General features: G+C 32.4%; 1 protein-coding gene across 14 annotated transcripts in view; it reads left to right on the top strand.

The window, feature by feature from the left end:
- The window catches only part of LOC118744952 (protein hu-li tai shao), a 93192-nt gene that overhangs the window by 20424 nt on the left and 54490 nt on the right, over window positions 1-18278 (top strand). For 7 of the 14 annotated variants that reach the window (XM_036478400.1, XM_036478405.1, XM_036478401.1 and 4 more), the window contains exon 3: window positions 1311-1678. The exons of 2 other annotated variants lie outside the window; for them this stretch is intronic. The gene's annotated coding sequence lies outside the window, so the exon portion shown is untranslated. Of the gene's footprint in view, window positions 1-1310; window positions 1679-18278 lie in introns of those variants that run through there. 5 more of the 14 variants (XR_004993600.1, XM_036478410.1, XM_036478415.1 and 2 more) reach the window with 3 other exon arrangements.

The raw sequence follows: 18278 nt of genomic DNA on the forward strand, positions 1-18278 counted from the left end.
ATTGACAACGATCGACTGTGCCTGCTAGATCACCTGCCTTTTACAGTAGTAAATAAGTGTAAATAAAGGTTGCTTGATGCTCGTACGCGCTTGGATAGTGCGGCGTTTAACGCGTTAATTGCTGCGTAATGAGGACAGCAGGTCCGGTCCTGCCCACTCCACTCCACTCCACTGCCGGTAAAAAATCTATGCTTTTTGAGGGAAAGTGTGTGCCTCCATTTGTTTGCTTAGCAATTTCTTTTCGCTCAAGCATTTTATGGCAAAATTGCAATGTAAATAGATTTATAGCTAGTGAAATGACAAGCACACTATGTTTTGTACATACATATGTATTTGCAAATGTAACATAAACACTTATCTTGTTTGTTTCTAACTTAAATGCTTTTTGCCATTTTTTCTGTGGATCGTTAAAATTCGTTTTACTTCTTAACGGCTATGCGCGCTGGACTAGCGTTGGCTATTTGCTTATGTAATTATTTTATTTAATTACTTAATTTGGTTTTAGACATAGGACAAAACAATATGCAAAAAGTGAAAAAGTGATCACTGCAGACATTAATTACAGTTTAAGCCGTGCGTTGTGTAGTCGGTAGCTGCGAATTAAACACAAAGAAAACCTTGATAATTGTACTGTGTCTTTATTTACTTAATTTTTTTTATCATTAATATTATTTAGCTAAAAGAAGAGTTTCTAGAGGTTCATACATACCAAAACACCGTAGAAACCACATTCGATTCTAACTCGGACAAACACTTGAAGAGTTCTATATTTCTGGGCATCCCTTGCTGGGATTCTCTAATGGAGTAGGCATCTAAACCTTGAGGTTAACAGTGACAGTGCGGTGTTGTTTAGAATTTTTGATCGAGAATGAGTTCAGCTTAACAAAAAAAAAATTCCATACAATCCCACTCTGTAACTGTCAAAATGTACAAACCTGTAGGGTTATTTAAAGTGACTTTGTCCAACCTCCCGCTGTTCGCATAGAACAGCGAACGACACCTCCTTTCTACGGCTGCAACTCACTGGCTTCGGAGTGTGCTCGCTGCTCCATTTTCGTCACTGCTGTTTACATTTTTGCAGAAATTGCCCTGAACATTTTCGTATTCTTAAACTTGCAGATTCCTATTGCTTCCATTTATTTTACAATATCACATCGACGTCTAACTTAGCTCCTTATCAATCAATGTGGTATAACCTTGATCGTGAAAGCTTTAAATCTCATTCGTCTAAAGCTGTTATATTACACTACGATTTAATTAATTTTTATGTCTTTAACATAACTAATTCCTTTCTTTTCTTTTCTTTGCAGATATTAAATTTACGGGCATTTCCATTTCATAAAACATAAAAAATAGTATTAGCATCATACTATAGAAAATTCATAAACAATTTTTAATCGGTAAGTTTCGATAATTAATTTAAGTGTTTTGCGTTCGTGATTGAGTGCATGAAATACCGCTTTAATACCATCTACAGAGGATAGGTTTTTTTTTTGAGTTTATTGAATATCTACAAATATTTGTGCTTATAAGTTAGTGTGTATGTATAATATGCAACTATGATTGATGTGTCCAACCCACCGCACAACACTCACAACCATTTATTTATTTGGATTCCATTGCCTGTCCACTTTGCGAAGGTCTTCCGTTCATCAACAACAGTCATAACCTGATCCACGTAAATGACCAACACGAGTGCACTTACGGTACATACATACATACATACTACATACGTGTTTATTTCCATGCATCCAACCACATTGCACACATGTATAACACCACTTTCCGGTCACTTAAACCTAATTGTGTCTAAAAGTGCGGCTGAAGGTCTTGAGACTCATCAACTTGAAGTAGTAGAAAAAAATATATGTATGATTTTCTATCTGAGATGACCACAGCCACACCCGCTGTTCGCTCGTTCGAATTAAAAGCAGCTCTCAACAAACATTTTATGTGAACTACTCGGCGACGAGTGACGACACAATTTTTTTTTTCGTTTGTTCGTCGTCCGGCGTTTGTGTTTGTTTTTTTTTTTGTGTTTTTTTCCTATGACAGCGCAAAATTTACGAACCTCCTACTTTTGAGTAGAAAACTACGAAATATTGTGTATAATAATTAAATAAATAATAATTATAAAATTGTACTTTGTTATGTAGTGTTAAATTTTTTTGTTAAAAAGTCAAAAGTATAATTATTTTAAGAAGACGTTGTTATTATTTTTCATTATATGAATATAATTTCAAGAGTTTTTGGCTGAAGTTTACTTTAAAAGTCTTTAGCACAAGTTAGCTTGACTTAATTTTGCCAAATTGGGGCTTTAGGATGCGGTAGAAATTTTAAATAATTTTAAATATCTTCCTCCTGCAAGATATAAAACGTAGTGTAAAACGCTGACATCACACTGAAAAAATTTAAATCGAAACAGCGGATATAACAATCACAAATATTTACTGGATGTATCCTTTTACTTTTGGTTTTGTTTTTTAACACTAAATATAATTTACGTGACACAGAAAATCCGAGGTGTTTTTTGAGGTTAGAAAAAAATCCAGACGTGATGGAGCAAAACGGACTTCAGATTCGTGTTCAGCGACCCCAAAAAACATATAACAGATTAGGTTTGGTCAAAGGAACCTTCCACCGATTTTTTTGTGGACCTGTGTAATAAACGCGAAAAATAGAACTAAAAAAGTAAATAAGGAAACTAAAAAAGAATAAAATAAATATATAAGATTACTAAAAAATAAGTATGAAAACTATAAAAATAAGTACATATCTATGAAAAACTAAAAAATAAGTATGAAAAAGCAAAAAAATAAATACATGTTAAAAACACAAGTTAAAAAAAAAAAATTAAATTAAATAAATGATAAAATAAAAATCAGTTAAAAATAAATAAATAAGTAAATGAAGAATAAAAGTAAATAAATATGATAAAAAATAAAATATTAAATAAAACGAAAACATGAATAAAAAGACAATACAAATAAAAAATAAGACAAAATAAAATACTTATAAACACCTAATACTAAATTGAAAATAAAATAGGAGCAATAACTAAAAATTAAATACAAATTTAATTAATAGTATGTATTAAAAAATTTAGTTAAAAATAAATAAAAAAAACTAGATAAAAAATAAAAAAAGTCTTAAAAATTTAAATTGAAAATAGAATTAAAAAGTACTCAAAATACTTGTTCTTTATACGACTTCAATAAGATTTTAAAAATAATTGTTCAAAAGAAAGGTAACTATATATGGACGTACATTAGACCGGACCGTATTTTTGCAAGGCAATTTCGAAAAAAAAAGAATTGACACCATCCCACCTTTGTACATTATTCGGCGACATCTACATTCGTCTGTACAATATTTTTTAAATACTACTACTACTACTGAAATAATCAAAAAACTCTCTTAGCAAAAATTTAAAGATTTTCGGAGAACTTTCATTTACTGATATTGGAGTGGAATCTTAGGGTGATAAGAACTGAGTTCTGGTGGGGTTTTTAGGGTTATTCTCGGGAAAAAAGGATATATCATACTTTAAGATCCGACTGTGAATGACGAAGATATGACGAAAAATGTTGCTACGTTCGACAAAAAAACTTGTCTGGCAAAAATACTAATATACATATGTACATTATCTATATACATGATTTTGCAACAATATGTATGCATGTATTTGCAGGTTTCGTCACGTTAAACCCAAACAAAAAATAGATTTTAGAATATTAAAGCTGGGGAACGATTACCAAAAGCAGCACACGCTCTTCAGTCACACATCACGTCATGCGCAACCAACCAAATGTAGAAAGCAAAAAGCGAATATTTCTAATAAAAATTAAACTTCAAGTGCAAGTAAACTTTTACGTTAACACACTTTTAACGAAACCTTTAAAATAATGTTGGTAGTAAGAAAGAAGACGGCGATGAAGTCACGGCCAGCAAAATAACGCAAAAAAAAATTTATAAAATTAATTATAAAAATGCACGTATGTACATAAGTATGTTTATATATACGTAGTACAAACGCAGAAATAAACCACCACCACCACCTTCGGTATCGCCAACGTCATCGTCATCACCAACGCCATAGCCGTGGCCCGGCCGCAATTGGGAGCGCTTCGCGCGAGTTTGGAAAGAGTTCATTTACCTTCGTTGTTCAGCATTTGCTACTCGGCTGGCTCTGAAGTGCTTTGGAGTTGAAGTACTTACATGTTTTTGGTTGCCAATTTTTGTTTTTATGTGTTTTGATTGGTTTTTGGAGCTTTGCCCGTTATGGGGTGATGAGCAAGAATTAAGTTGTGCGAAGGTGGATTAGAAGAGGAGAAATTAAATATGATTTAAGTTTGACTGCGATCGTGATTCACGAAGACAAGGTATGTGGGTTCTTATTATTTGGCTCTTTTAGAGTTCTCTTCAATTCCTTAGGAGGGAGACTATTTAAAAATATCACATTGAAATTTTTAGTGTAAAAATTTTCCATCACTTTATTACAGTTAGTCACTTGACTGCCATCAAAATTAAATTAACGTTTGAGGTCTCGGTCGCAAGCCAACGTTTTAAATAAGTGCAAAAGTATCATTGCCAAAAAGCTGTATATACCAATGCAATGAATGTGCAGCCATTTACGTAGTGGTGCATACTTATGTACGCACATACATATGCAATTCATGTCGACTAACGAGTTTGTTCATATGAATATCTTTAGTCGTGGAAACATGATATCACTATGGTGGCCTTGCTGAGTGAGTGAATGACCAAAAAGAATATGATATGTATTATGCATTTAATTTAAAGTTAGAAGTCAAAATATGTAGACTTATTTGACGCTATTTTTTTTTGTTTCCATCAGCTACTTGTAAAGAAAGAATTCGAATGAATGAATGTTAGGGTCGCTGAAGCTTAATTCAATTAAGGTGACATGATAAAGTGATGACAATATTGTGCGACAGCCGCAGCGGACTTGATAAAAGAACGCGAATGGAGGTTAGATTGTTAGAATTGTAATGTTTTGAATAGAAAGTATAAAAATGAATGCCTCGGTAATGAGTTCAATCCGCAAAAATAAATGCAAATAAAGTACAGGAAATGTGGACCAATAAAATAAAACATTTAAGAATATAAAGAAATATATATATTAAAATATAAAGGAATATAAAACACCTAAACTTTTGTATTAATTCCTGATTGGCTTATGGGTCATAATTAATTTAGTTCTTTCCAGTAAAATTTCAATAAACTTTGTTGCATTGTATAACATTCAGAATATTAATAATTTCGAATACCAAAACGATTAATTTCTTTAACAAAGAAAACACAATCGCATAAGAACAAAAGAAGTGGTCAAAACGAACGAGTAGTGTTTAACAAATACTAATTCGCATTTGACAACAATTTGCTGGTTGCTTAGCTTCCTATTCACTTTATCTCACGATACAAGTGTTTTACCCATAGGCAATGACATCATTGTGCTAGTTAATAGAAATTTATTTTATTACTAAAAATATTAAAAAAGGTGGAAATTATCTGAAATATGTCTCTATTATATTTGTTACTTAATTAGGTTTCACTGATGAGCTTATTATTTTCCACCCAATTTCTTGACGCTTGCATTTTGTCGCATTTATTGCACATCAATTTTGCCCTAAATATTCAGTTCAATCACATTTCATCACCCTTAAATGCACTACAATTGTCTAAAAATACGTCGGACACGGAAAACAACGACCAAAAATGTATCAAAAAACTAAAAACCCCCCAAAAAAAACGATTATTCTTGCTCGAAACAATATAAAATGACTCAAACAAGTGACCGCGTATTGATTTTTTTAATATTCATAACGTTTTTCAAGTTAAAATTTCTTGTTATTTTTCTATACAAACATTGTTTTTTTTTGAAGATTTAATAATTCATTATTCATAATTTCAACTTTTAAATCTGAATCTTTAGAAAATTTTTTTGTCATGCGGTTTTATACAATTTTGGTCTAATGAGTGCAAGTTTCAAAGGGCTAAAAAATCCCGTTGTTTTTTGTTATTTTTTTTTGATGACGGATTTCTGCACTTTTTTCCATATAATCATGAATTTCTTATGAAATAAAATGCGGTAGACCGTTCGCAACAAAATTTCAAGAAATCAGCCAGTTTTTGCAAATTGCACTTCGTTATATATAAAAAAAAAAAACACAAAAGCAGTCTCAAAAAAAAAAACAAAAAATATCAAAAATCAATGGAATTTTTTAGCCGTTTGAAACGTGCACTTCATTAGACCCAAAATTGTAGTCGCTATAAAACTGCATACCCAAAAATGTTATAAAGATTAAGATTTAAAAGTTGAAATTTTAATAAATTTTTTTTTCGCATTTTCCTAAATTTAATATAAAGTTTGACACTGTAATTTATATGGCTTTTGGTATTTTTATAAAAAAAATAGCTCGAAAAATATTACGAATATTAAAAAACATCAACACTTGCGTCACTTGTTTGAGTCGCTGTAAATCATAAAATAACTGTTGAATTTTAATGGAAAAATAGAGATATAATCTTAACGGTTAAATTATGATTTTTATTAAAAAGATCATAACAGTTAAGGTCCCCGATTTGTTTTTAACCGACTTCAAAAAAAGCATGAGGTTATGAATTCGTCGGAATAATTTTTTTTATGTTTGCTACCGCATAACTTTGGACCACGCTAACTGATTTATATAATTCTTTTTTTTTTAAAGAGAAGGTTTAGGTCCGATCATTGAATCAGGAATAAATTAACGGTACTGTTAAATTTTTATATAAGAATTGAAGTTGGTTTTGTTTTTTGCTTGCTTCCAAATTTTTGATATAGTTTAATTTCATAGAACAACCCTTTTTATTTTTTTTATTTTTTAATTTTATGTTATTTGCTTTGTTTTTGTTTAATTAACTTTTTTAGTTTGATTTACCTTTCACTTTAATTTATTTATTTAGTTTAATTTGTTTTCATTTCCTTACTAAATAGTTTTAATTGAATTTAATTTTTTCCTTTTGTAGTGCTTTTTTTGAAAAAATTTTTCCCAGTCTGTGATCTGTACGTCTGTCGGTTGAGTGTCAAATCTGTCGACATTTAAATCGCTAATTTGTGTTTGCTTTAGTAAACGTGATTTTTTTTTTCAGATTTTGTTGTTTGTGCATTGTGTATTGATTGCTCAAACCACATTTTCGCTGCTCTTTACTCTTCAAATTTATTTTTATCTCATTTCACAGTTGTCTATGGTTTGCATAGTTGCTCTATTCGTGGAATCTCTTAATGCCGGCATTATTCATTTAATAAATATGTTTTTTTTTTAATGCTGTACTTATTTTTTCTTTGCTATATTTGTTATTGCCATTTATTTTTCTCTTTCTCTTCTCTATACATCTTTTCTAATTCATTTTTCATTGATTATTTTTTTTTTTTAATTAAATATAAAAGGAATAATCACATGTTTGCCTTGTTTCTTTTGTGCTTGTGTGTATTTATTTAAATAGAAAATTGGGAGTGGCCGCTGGATTTGGCCACTTTTTCTCCACACACAGATTCACACACAATTATTCGTTTTTTGTTTGCTTTATATCGTATTATTATCTCACTTTAATTTTTTTGTATTTGTTTCCGTTTTCGTTTTTGGCTCGTGTACGCGAATTTTGTGCATTTTAGGTAAAAAAATTATGTAAATATTTAGTGAACGTTGTGTGAATTGGTTGAATTGCCGTTGTTCAGACACACTAGCTTTGACTAATCTGTCAGATGAGTGGCGAATGAGATGATGAGTAACAAGTAAAATTATACTACATACTGTGTTTGTGTTCGATTGCGTGGTGAAATAATATTTTCTGTAAGATACGTTTGATAAGGACGAATAAATTGTATAAGAAAAGTCACTAAAACCTGGCAGTACTACTCCGAAAAGATTACTCAGAATTTTTATTATTTTTTTGTTTCTTAGCCGAGTCGTCTAAGAATAAAGGGCTGACTATAATATGAATAAGTTGCCGTAACTGACTGTCAGAAAAGGAACGAAAAGCCTGTCAAATGCATATGCAACGTAGTGTACACTTTTTAGTGGCTATATTTTACTTACATAAGTTCAGTGCTGCCACACTTTTTTTTGTTTTTTACCAAAATCACCAGAAAAAGTTACCATATTCAACAAAAAATTATCAAACTTATTTTGAACTAAACTAAAATTTCGGAGCACTTTAAAATCCACATTTGTACAGTTATGACCAATATACACACATACATATGTCAACAAGTGGCCGAAAATATTTCAAAAATTAAATGCTTGAAGGCATATGGGAAAGAGTCCCATATTACGTCAAATGAATGGCTTACTGTATTGAAACTGTAAATTGAATACAATCATTTCTTAATACCGTTAAATGTAAATAAAACTCAGTACTTTTTAAGTCTATTCGACACTTATACAATACTAAGTATTTTGAATCGATCCTGAGTACATGTATCAAAGCGATTATTGGAACAGAGTATTTTTGAGTACTGAGTACTTTCGACTTCTTTTAAGTTCTGAGCACTTTCGAGTTCCTTTTTTGAGTACTAAGTACTCTCGAGTTCGATACTGCCCAACACTATGAATAAGTATGTGAGAAAAAATTTTCCTCAAGGTTTTTTGCATATTGTGTTTCTGAAAAAAGTTCTATATAATTGTGTTGGTATAAAGTTCTTTCCATATGAAGTGTCAGATTGACTTTCTAATTTTGCAATTTTTTTATCAAGGAGCTTTAAGACTCTTTTTATATGCTTAAGATTGACCTACGAAAGATACATACTTCTGGTTTATGCGCTAACATTTATGTAGTTGCGAAAACGGGCATTTCTATTAATTGAAGAAAAGTAAAAATTAAAGTATGTTTTATTTGTAGTAATGCGTTTACGATCAAGGTGAGAATTGCAGCCGTTGTGCTAAATACTTATTTGCCAAACTAAGTAAATTTTTGGACATGATTCGACTGTACCCAACTTTTATAGATTCTTAACTCTCACTTTCACTAAAAATGTGTCCGTATTTTCATACGATATGTATTTGATGAACCACCACACACCACAAAGACATTCATCACCGAAAAAGTGTCCAAAGCACACTTGACCACCACACAACACCTTTTCAATATGAAATTCGTAGGAAGTCTTGCATTTTTACGAAATTATTGCTCTTTTCTTACTTTTTTATTTGCACTAATTTTATTGGGCTTTTCCCTTTTTGCATTTATGGTATATCTTGGCATATTTTTATTATTGTTGATTACGTGACTTGGAAACATAATAGACATTGTAAAAATTTGCAAAAGAAAAGCGTGAAATTAAACCACTATAAAGCTCCTCCGCGTAGTTCATAACAATGGTATGGCGAGGAGCGAGTACCGTATTGACGAGTTGCGCGCGCGTGCCGCCTGGCGTTTAGTTGATGGATGGATGGGTCGCTTCTTGTCCGCGAGCTCAATGGATTTGCTGACGGACAGACACAATACGCACTTGAAGAGTAGCTAATGGCTGACTGATGATAGCTCGACTGACTAGTGCTTTGTGTCATCATCAGTCATCTGATGCACATTCTATATGTACATATATACATATATCAGTATATTAATGCCACCAATTGCACTTAAAGTCCGTCTCTCGCAGCTCGGCAGCAGGCCGGCATTTCGTGAATGCATTTGGCGTATAGAGTGCGAAATTCCGAGCCTTGTTTATCATGATCGATATTTCAAGTTATCATTATCTAAAACTTTGATTATCATCGATAACATTGGTTATCATCGATAACCTTGGTTATCATCGATAACTTTGGTTATCACTATCGATAACTTTGGTTATCATTATCGATAACTTTGGTTATCATTATCGATAACTTTGGCTATCATTATTGATGGCTTTGGTTATCATTCGATAACTTTGGTTATAATTGTCGTCAGCTTTGGTTATCATTATCAAAAACTTTGGTTATCACTATCGATAACTTTGGTTATCATTATCGATAACTTTTGTTATCATTATTGATGGCTTTGGTTATCATTCGATAACTTTGATTATGATTGTCGTCAACTTTGATTATCATTATCGAGAACTTTGGTCATTATTATCAATAACTTTGGTTATAATTATCGATAACTTTGGCTATCATTATTGATAAGTTTAGTTATCATAATCAATAAATTTGTTATAATTATCAATAATTTTGTTATCAATATCAATAATTTTATTATCAGATTATTTTGTCACTAATATGGGCACTTTTGTTATCATTATCGAAATTTTTTTATAGTTACGTTTCTTTTATAGTTATGGATATGTTTTTTATCATCATCGATAGTTTTTGTATCATTTAATTTTTCTATGATTATCGATACTTTTGCCATAATCGATAATTTGGTTATTTTTATCGATACTTGTGTTATTGTTATCGGTGAAGTATGTATACATGTTTTTATGAAGTAATAACTAATCGAGTAATTATCAAGGACATTGTCGGGAAATGAGATTTCGCTGTCGGTTTGTGTCAATTGCTTTTGCTATGCCACCCTAATTCGCAAAATACACTACACAAATATTTGCACAAATAAAAATTGGAAAAAATAAGTTTTTTTCGAATTCATACTCGATTCTTATATGCACTAATCGGTATTTGCGCAAATATTTGTGTGGTTTATTTTATCTCTTAAAGTAGGCGCGCAAATTTGCTATCAACTCGACAGAACTTTGCTTCGTCTCAACTTGACTTTATTATGACTCATTGTTTTTTTTCTGTTTTCAACCCCGCCACCCATCTTGCGCTCAAGTGGAATGCTATGATATCATTCCGCATTCCAACCTCTTACTTTTGTTTACACGACCATGACGTCATCTAAGTACATATCCTGTGCCTTCGAAAATTTTGTAAGTGGTAGAATACATGCATACTTTCTAACTTTCTATATAGCATGCACATAAGTACATACATATATCCACCAAGCGCCATGACAATTGACATCTTTGCAAAGTGACAATGAACCCTGGAAGCCGGCCGGCCGGTCGATTTGACGCTCACATGTTATCGAGCGGGAGGTATAAAGAAGCTATTCGGGGCACCAATTTGGTTTTTGTGAGGTACTCAAACCCACTTTATTCATAGAGGGAGCGAGCGCTCGCGTCAAAAATATGGCGCCACGATGGACGGGTGGAGTGGAGTAAAAGTAGTATGTACTTCGGAATACCTCCGACTGACTTGCTGCTGGCTGCCTGCCTGCCAACCTTGCTGTGCCTTTGCAATAGCTTGGTGTGAGTTAAAGAGTCCTTGTTTGCCTCGGTCGGTGGCTGGCTGGCAATGTTGTTCCTTGCTGTAGGGTGGTTGGTGGTACGCCTATATTATTTTGTTGATTGCTTAGCAACCAACGGTAACCAACAAGCGACAAACGGTTGTAAATAACGTTAATAAAATATTCAGCACAAATTGCAGGAGTGCTTTAAGTAAAGAAAGTCTGGACACACCCCAAGGCTCCGCAGTGGCGACACTTAATTGTTCTTTTTTTTTTATTCATGTACTTTGCATTTTCAAGAATTAAAAATAATTCATGTATAATTGACATGTACGACGTCTTTGCATAAATTCACGCAATATTTAGAAGGGAGAAAGAATGCTAAGCTGCCAAGGAACTTATTGATGCTGCCTTGATCTAAATAAAATAATGGGTGAACTGGTGGTGCTCGCGAGTTTTTTATGTGAAATTGAATTAGACATTTACAAAATCTACATAACTTTATCGTTATCGATTTATTTATCGATATACTTTTATGGATAATTTTTTATCGATACATATACGTATTCTTTTTATATAGATATCTTTTAAATATTTACATTTAAATTGCAGAAATTACCGATATACAAATTTGAAGTCGCTTTATCGATTTATTTATCTGCCATTGCGAGACCACGTTTAGTGGGGTTGATTCATACGCCTGTCCACCACACCCATTTACGTAGCTGGGGGTTGTTTAGTTGGGAGCTTTAAGCTATCTATTTGTTATAGGCAACTAAATGTCGTTGAACTTTGCCGCGGTTGCCGTCGACTTCGCCATAGGCAGTCGTCGGTGCTCGTTTGCACGTGAGGCTCAACACACACACCTACTTACTACACCACCCACCTACCTATTCCTAGCGTAAAAATGCATATGTTAGGCACATCTTTTACAATACGCTTTCGTGTCGACGGCAAGTGATTGCGTGTTTGCGATGCGACATGTGGACGCCATTTGGCATGGCATTATGTCATAACCCCGTGTTTTCTGACGTTCATGTTCATGTTCATAACTCAATACCAACGCTCAACTTTCCGGTTTCCAATACCGATGTTTTCTCTATCCTTTCGTTTGTTTGGTATATTTTTTCTGTTTTATACTGGTAGTCCGTTATTTTACGACCTTTTCGGCGCCTTTTTCATTACATTGTTGTTAAGCGTTTTTGCTGTTGTTTTTGTTTTCCTTTTGTTTTTGCTTCGTGCTTTAGGCCAACTTCGGTGGCTTCGTTGTTCGTGCTCAGCATTGCGTATCCTTGCGCTCTGAAAATGTACGCTTTTATTTCTTTCATGTTTTCGTTTTTTTACTTTTTTTTGCTGCTTAGTGTGTCGTAGCATTAAGACAAAAAAAAAATCAATAGTAACAACATAAAACCTAAACTAGTTTTGGCAGTTCGGTTGGGCGGTACATTACCTTGCTTCTATTTGGTGTTGCCTCGGCTAACGACGCTTAATGCTTTTGTTTATTACTTTTTTTTTGTGGGTATTGACAGTTAAACCCGCAAGTATAGTAAACCCATTTGTGGTATTTCCGGTTTTTCTGTTGCGTGACATACGCCCCTACTCGAGCACAATTTTAGCGTTGTTACCATGCCAAAGCCAAATCTGGCAATTATCCTTGTACACTTTTTATGGTTTGCTTTTTAATTTTACTACATATTTAATGTTTACAAGGGGGTGGTGGTTTTCCCCTTTTTATAATACCGCTATTGCTTTGCTTAGTATACTACTTTAAGTGCTTAATTGTAATTTTCCAAAACAAAAATTGTTTCCACCATAATTTACTTTAATTGCACGTTGACGCGTGTGTCCTTATCAAGCATTGGAATCACTTCGTTTTATATAGCTTCTAATTTACATTACATATGTAAGCGACATTTGTGCAAAATTTTCTTTTTGAGCATCTAAGATGTAGATATCTATATATAGATATTTCTGCATTAAAAATGAAATTTTGAAATCAACGTGAGAACTATACATTTCTGAAAGGTCGGAGAATCTTTTTAAATGTTTGTTGGGATTTTCTCTCGGTGAGACGGACTCGAGAGTGTTTCCTGGCCTCATCAAGACGTTCGCCTCATATCTTATCGTTTATTTAATTTTATGCGTGGAATTAATACTAATACGAATGCATGTTAATGATATCGATTAAATAATACTATGTGCAGAACTTTTTATAGATTTTTTTGTATCACCTATAGCCTGATATTCTGCTCGATAGCGTCACTTTCAGCAGTCGAGTGACTAAAGCAATACATATGTACATTGGGGTGGTCCAAAAAAGCATGTGAAAAAGTAAAGTCGGACTTTGTATGCTCCCACCCCCTCGGATTGTTCTATACCGAAAAAAATATACCCTTTTTTATTTTGAAATCAAGAAACATTTAGATTTCGCCCAAAGCGTCTAAAGTTTTCCATGTATTTTATATGCAAAAAAACAACTTTTCCTAGAAATGGTATAGAATAGTTAAAAATCAATTGGGTTGTTCATACTTGCTTGGTTGTCAGGTTATCTGGTAAAAAATTATTATTCTGTAATGTATGTTATTGTGGTAATCTGTATAAAAAATATAACAACATAACCAGATAACCAGGCAAGCGTGAATACCCCAAATATTTTTCAACCAAAAAACTCTGTTTATCTGCATGAGATTCCCAGTAATAATACCCAATTGTTTATTTAATAATTTTTTCATTGCAACTATAATTTATAGGCCCGCCAAAACCCCCGAAAAATGCAATGGGGCGACCAATAAAAAAATCGTTAGTATTAAAAAATGGTTAAATAGACAATTGGGTATTATTATTGAAAGTCTCGTGAAGAGAACCAGAGTTTTCCAATCGAAAAATATTGACTTTCAAGAATTCTATACCCTTTCTACGAAAAAAAAATTAATTTTTGCCATATAAAAATACATGGAAAACTTTGAACGCTTTCATCGACCTCAAAATATTTTTTGATTTCAAAATAAAAAAATAGGGGTATACTTTTTTTCGATTAGAACAATCCTAGGGGGTGAGAGCATTACAATACCGACTTACTGTTTTCGTACCACCCTAATGCACATACATAATAGAAATGAATGAATTTACTAAAAGACAGTCATAACTCAAAAAACGAAATTTTGGAGCAAGTGATGCAGAATTACTCGATATATCACGATTCATATTGTGTAGGTATAAATTTCGTGCTAAAATACTTTGTTGTGTCCGCATAAGAGGTCGATATGCAACTCTATACTCGTACATTTTTGGGAGCAAATTTGAAATTTTTACCGCGCTTCCTGACAAAAACTCGTTTTTTGATTTGTAACAGTCTTTTAGTAAATGAGCGATATGCACGTACATACATACATATGTATGTACATACACATGTGCTCTGGTTCCACTTCTTTTTGTCTGTGTCGTCATTTCTTGCTACCTAATTCTTATTCACTTTTATGTCTCAAAAAGCGAATTTTATTTTTGCATTTGCACATTTTTTACGACTTTTGCTCTCTCTATCTGCCGTCTTTGCTTCCAGTTGGCAATTACGTAATCTGCTCCAGAAGCAATTGCCGGTTTCTCTTTGCTCCACCAGCCGTAATTTGGTTGAGTGTGAGAATAAATAATTGTTGTATACTTGAATAATTTAATTAACATAATTTTGTAAGCTGCAGCTTTTATTGTATTTTTGTTATTGTTGGCATTATTGTGCTCGACTTCATTTCGCAATGAGTGCAATTAGTAATAATGATAAGCTGAGTATATGATGTGATGCGGGCTAAGTAACCGGTAAATGTGAAACTGGTAAACAAAAAACTTTTTATTTGAAATGAATATGTACTCTTTTTTGTGCCTTTTTACGTATTTGTTATTTATAATTTTTTGGTGATCCGGACAAAGTAACCGGTAAATGTAGAACTGGTAATAAGGAACTTTTTATTTGAAATTTTTACTCTTTTTTTGTGTACTTGTTATTTAAAAACATTCGTACATTTGAACTTTTAAAATTCGACTCGACTGAAAATTTACCAATCAAATTTAATTGAACTTTAACTTAATTTAAGAATTAATTTACTTTACCGAAATCTGTGACAGATTTTTATAACTTTTACTATTACTTACATACATATACAGACATATATATGCACGTATATATGTATTTATTACTGATTCTAACATTTTATGTTTTTATGTACATTTGCTTTTCATTAATTTATCTGTGCCTTTTGCTTTTATGTATGTATGTGTCTCGTCTGCATTTATTGTGACGCCAGTTTGTCTGGGTAATTATATACAAACAACAAATCTTGACCGTGTTTGGAATTGAAATTTTCTTAAAGCAACCAAGCAAGCCCAAGCTGTGGCCCTAAAAAGGCATTTACCTGCAACATGTAGGCCACTATTTTATGCTTCTTCTACATACTACACTTTTTGTAAACACATTTTGCAGGCAAACAGTGTCGTCGTCTCTTCTTTTCCGTGTCTTGCATACGAGAGTGTTTGCAATTAAATGTATACTAAAAAAGAAAATGAAAACAAAAATAAAACTAAAATAACGTGTTGCGATTAGTGGGCCATCTCTGAAATACATGGAAATATGCAAATATCGAACATAAAATTTAAAGCAATGAATTAAAAATATGCCAACATAACGGACGCACGAACTGTGTAGGTTGTCTTTATTGCTATCGACGAAGCACGTACTTACCAAAAAATCATTTTCTTTTTGCTTTCTCGTGAATATTTTTCCTTTATTATTATTTTTGGTTTTTTTTTTTGCAAATCAATTTTTTTCTTATTAATCACCAAATCGCCAAATTGTATAGTAATTTATTTAAAAATTTTGCATTCACCCTAAAAGACCTACATTGTCTGTTTGTTTGCGCGAGTGTCCATTACCTGTCATCGACCAGATATTCTGCCAATCAAAAAGTAAAACAAAAACAAAATGATTTTTTTTTTGCTGGTTTTATTTTATTTGTTGCATTTTGTTGCTGCACAAACTTGACTCACTTGGCCGCAATTCAAAGCCAATAACCAGCCATATGCTACTTACATACGCATGCATACATTTGTATTTTCAGTAACATTCGAAAGTCGAGAAGCGCGTAATTTACATAAATTTTTGGCATGCCCGTCGTCTGCGTCATTTCAGTGAATATGTGGCTACTTACATTCAAATAACACAAATTTGTATGTAAAGTGGTCGAAATAATTATAGCCGCACCACATTTTGACAAGTTTTAACATATTATTTTTGTTTTTAATTAATTTTGGTTATTTTTTCAAAATATAAAGAAAGCCCGTGCAAATCCAGATTTCAAACTTTGTACAATGTTCTAAAAAAACACAACCAACTTTCGTAAAAAATTCTAGCTTTTTTAATTAGATTTCCTAGAAATATTCTGAGTATGCATTGAATTCTAGTAGAACAAAGTACAAGTTTGAAATAGTTAAAAATTACGGTTGATTTTTTAGATTTTTTAGATTTTTTTTGTCCCTACTGCTTCTATATAACGAAGAAACCCGTAACATCCTCGACAAAAAAAAAATCTAAAAAATCAACGATAACTACAAAACTGCATACTCAGAAACTTGCTGTGAAATCTAAATAAAAAACTAGACATTTTTACGAAAGTTTGTTGATTTTGTTTTAGAATATTGCACAATGTTTGATACTTGTATTTACACGGGGTTTTATTAAAGAATGAACTATATTTTTTACCAAAATTAAATAACAACAAAAGTAATATGTTAAAACTTGTCAAAATGTAGTGCGGCTATAATTATTTTGACCACTGTATATATGTACATACATATATTCGCACAGACAGTCGCTGTTGCCCGCTCTTTGGCCAACATATGAACCGGACGCATGTTATGGCACTCTACAGACTTACTCATCTTTGTACTATGTTATTACTTTTAGTTATTTTTTTTTCGGTTCGCTTCTTTTTCGCTTTTTATTATCTGCTCAACTTATGATTTTTTTTTTTTTGGGAAATTTGCGGTTGCTTCTGGCGATTTCTCCACAACTTCTGAAACATTTTTGGTGTATCGATGGACTTTTTGTGCGATCTGGATGTGTATGAAATATGTACATATGTATGTACCTATCTCTTATTTCAGTAGGTCTGTAAACTAGCAGTTTTGTTATGTAGAAGCCACTGAAGAGAATTGCTAATTCGTTTAGCTTGTTGCAGTTTCGAATGCAAATGTAAAAAAAGCTACTTCGGATACGAAGAAAAATGATAAAGAAAGAAAATATATTAGGGGTATTCTCGAAATCTTGCAAAGCCGTTGCACGTAGCACGGATTGCATAACTTGCAAACACACAAAAACAAAATACATGGGAAACAACATTTCCTATCGCTGAAAAATATGTAACGTCGAGACCCATGTATATATTTTGCAAAAAAGCATAGCAAAATAAATACGATCTGTGCTAGTTGTTTTTGTTGTTGGAATTACTACATATTTCTCTCATCTCGCTCACTTCATTTCTTTTTTTGCTGTACCTTGTTATGTATTTGATACAGAATTTCGCTGCTTGCTACCTATACACAGTGTTGCCAGGTCTTCGGCATGAGAAAACGTCCCTCTTGCTCTGAAAAAACGTCATTTCCTACCCAAAGACGTCTTATTCAAATGAATGTCCAAAAAAATTGTCATTTCGACAGAGGACATTTAAAATTCTTTGTAAACTGGTTTGAGATCGTTAATATAAAAATCATCAGCTGATTAAGTCATCACCATTTTGATCGATTTTGGCTGTTTCTCTTTTGTTTATTTAATGTTTATTATTTTTCCAAAAAAGCCAAGCTTATTATATAACAAACAAAATATAAATCCACATTTCAAACTTTGTGCAAAAATTATAAAAAATCTGCAAAGCTTCAGCTAGATTTTCCACTTTTTATTTAGATTTTTTAGAATTTTTTTGAGTATGCAGTTTGATAGCCCATTAAATTTCAGTCCAATAATG

The sequence above is a fragment of the Rhagoletis pomonella genome, unplaced genomic scaffold (assembly GCF_013731165.1).
Source record: "Rhagoletis pomonella isolate Grant_MI unplaced genomic scaffold, Rhpom_1.0 Rhpom_scaffold_00008, whole genome shotgun sequence".
In the NCBI taxonomy this organism is placed as follows: domain Eukaryota; kingdom Metazoa; phylum Arthropoda; class Insecta; order Diptera; family Tephritidae; genus Rhagoletis; species Rhagoletis pomonella.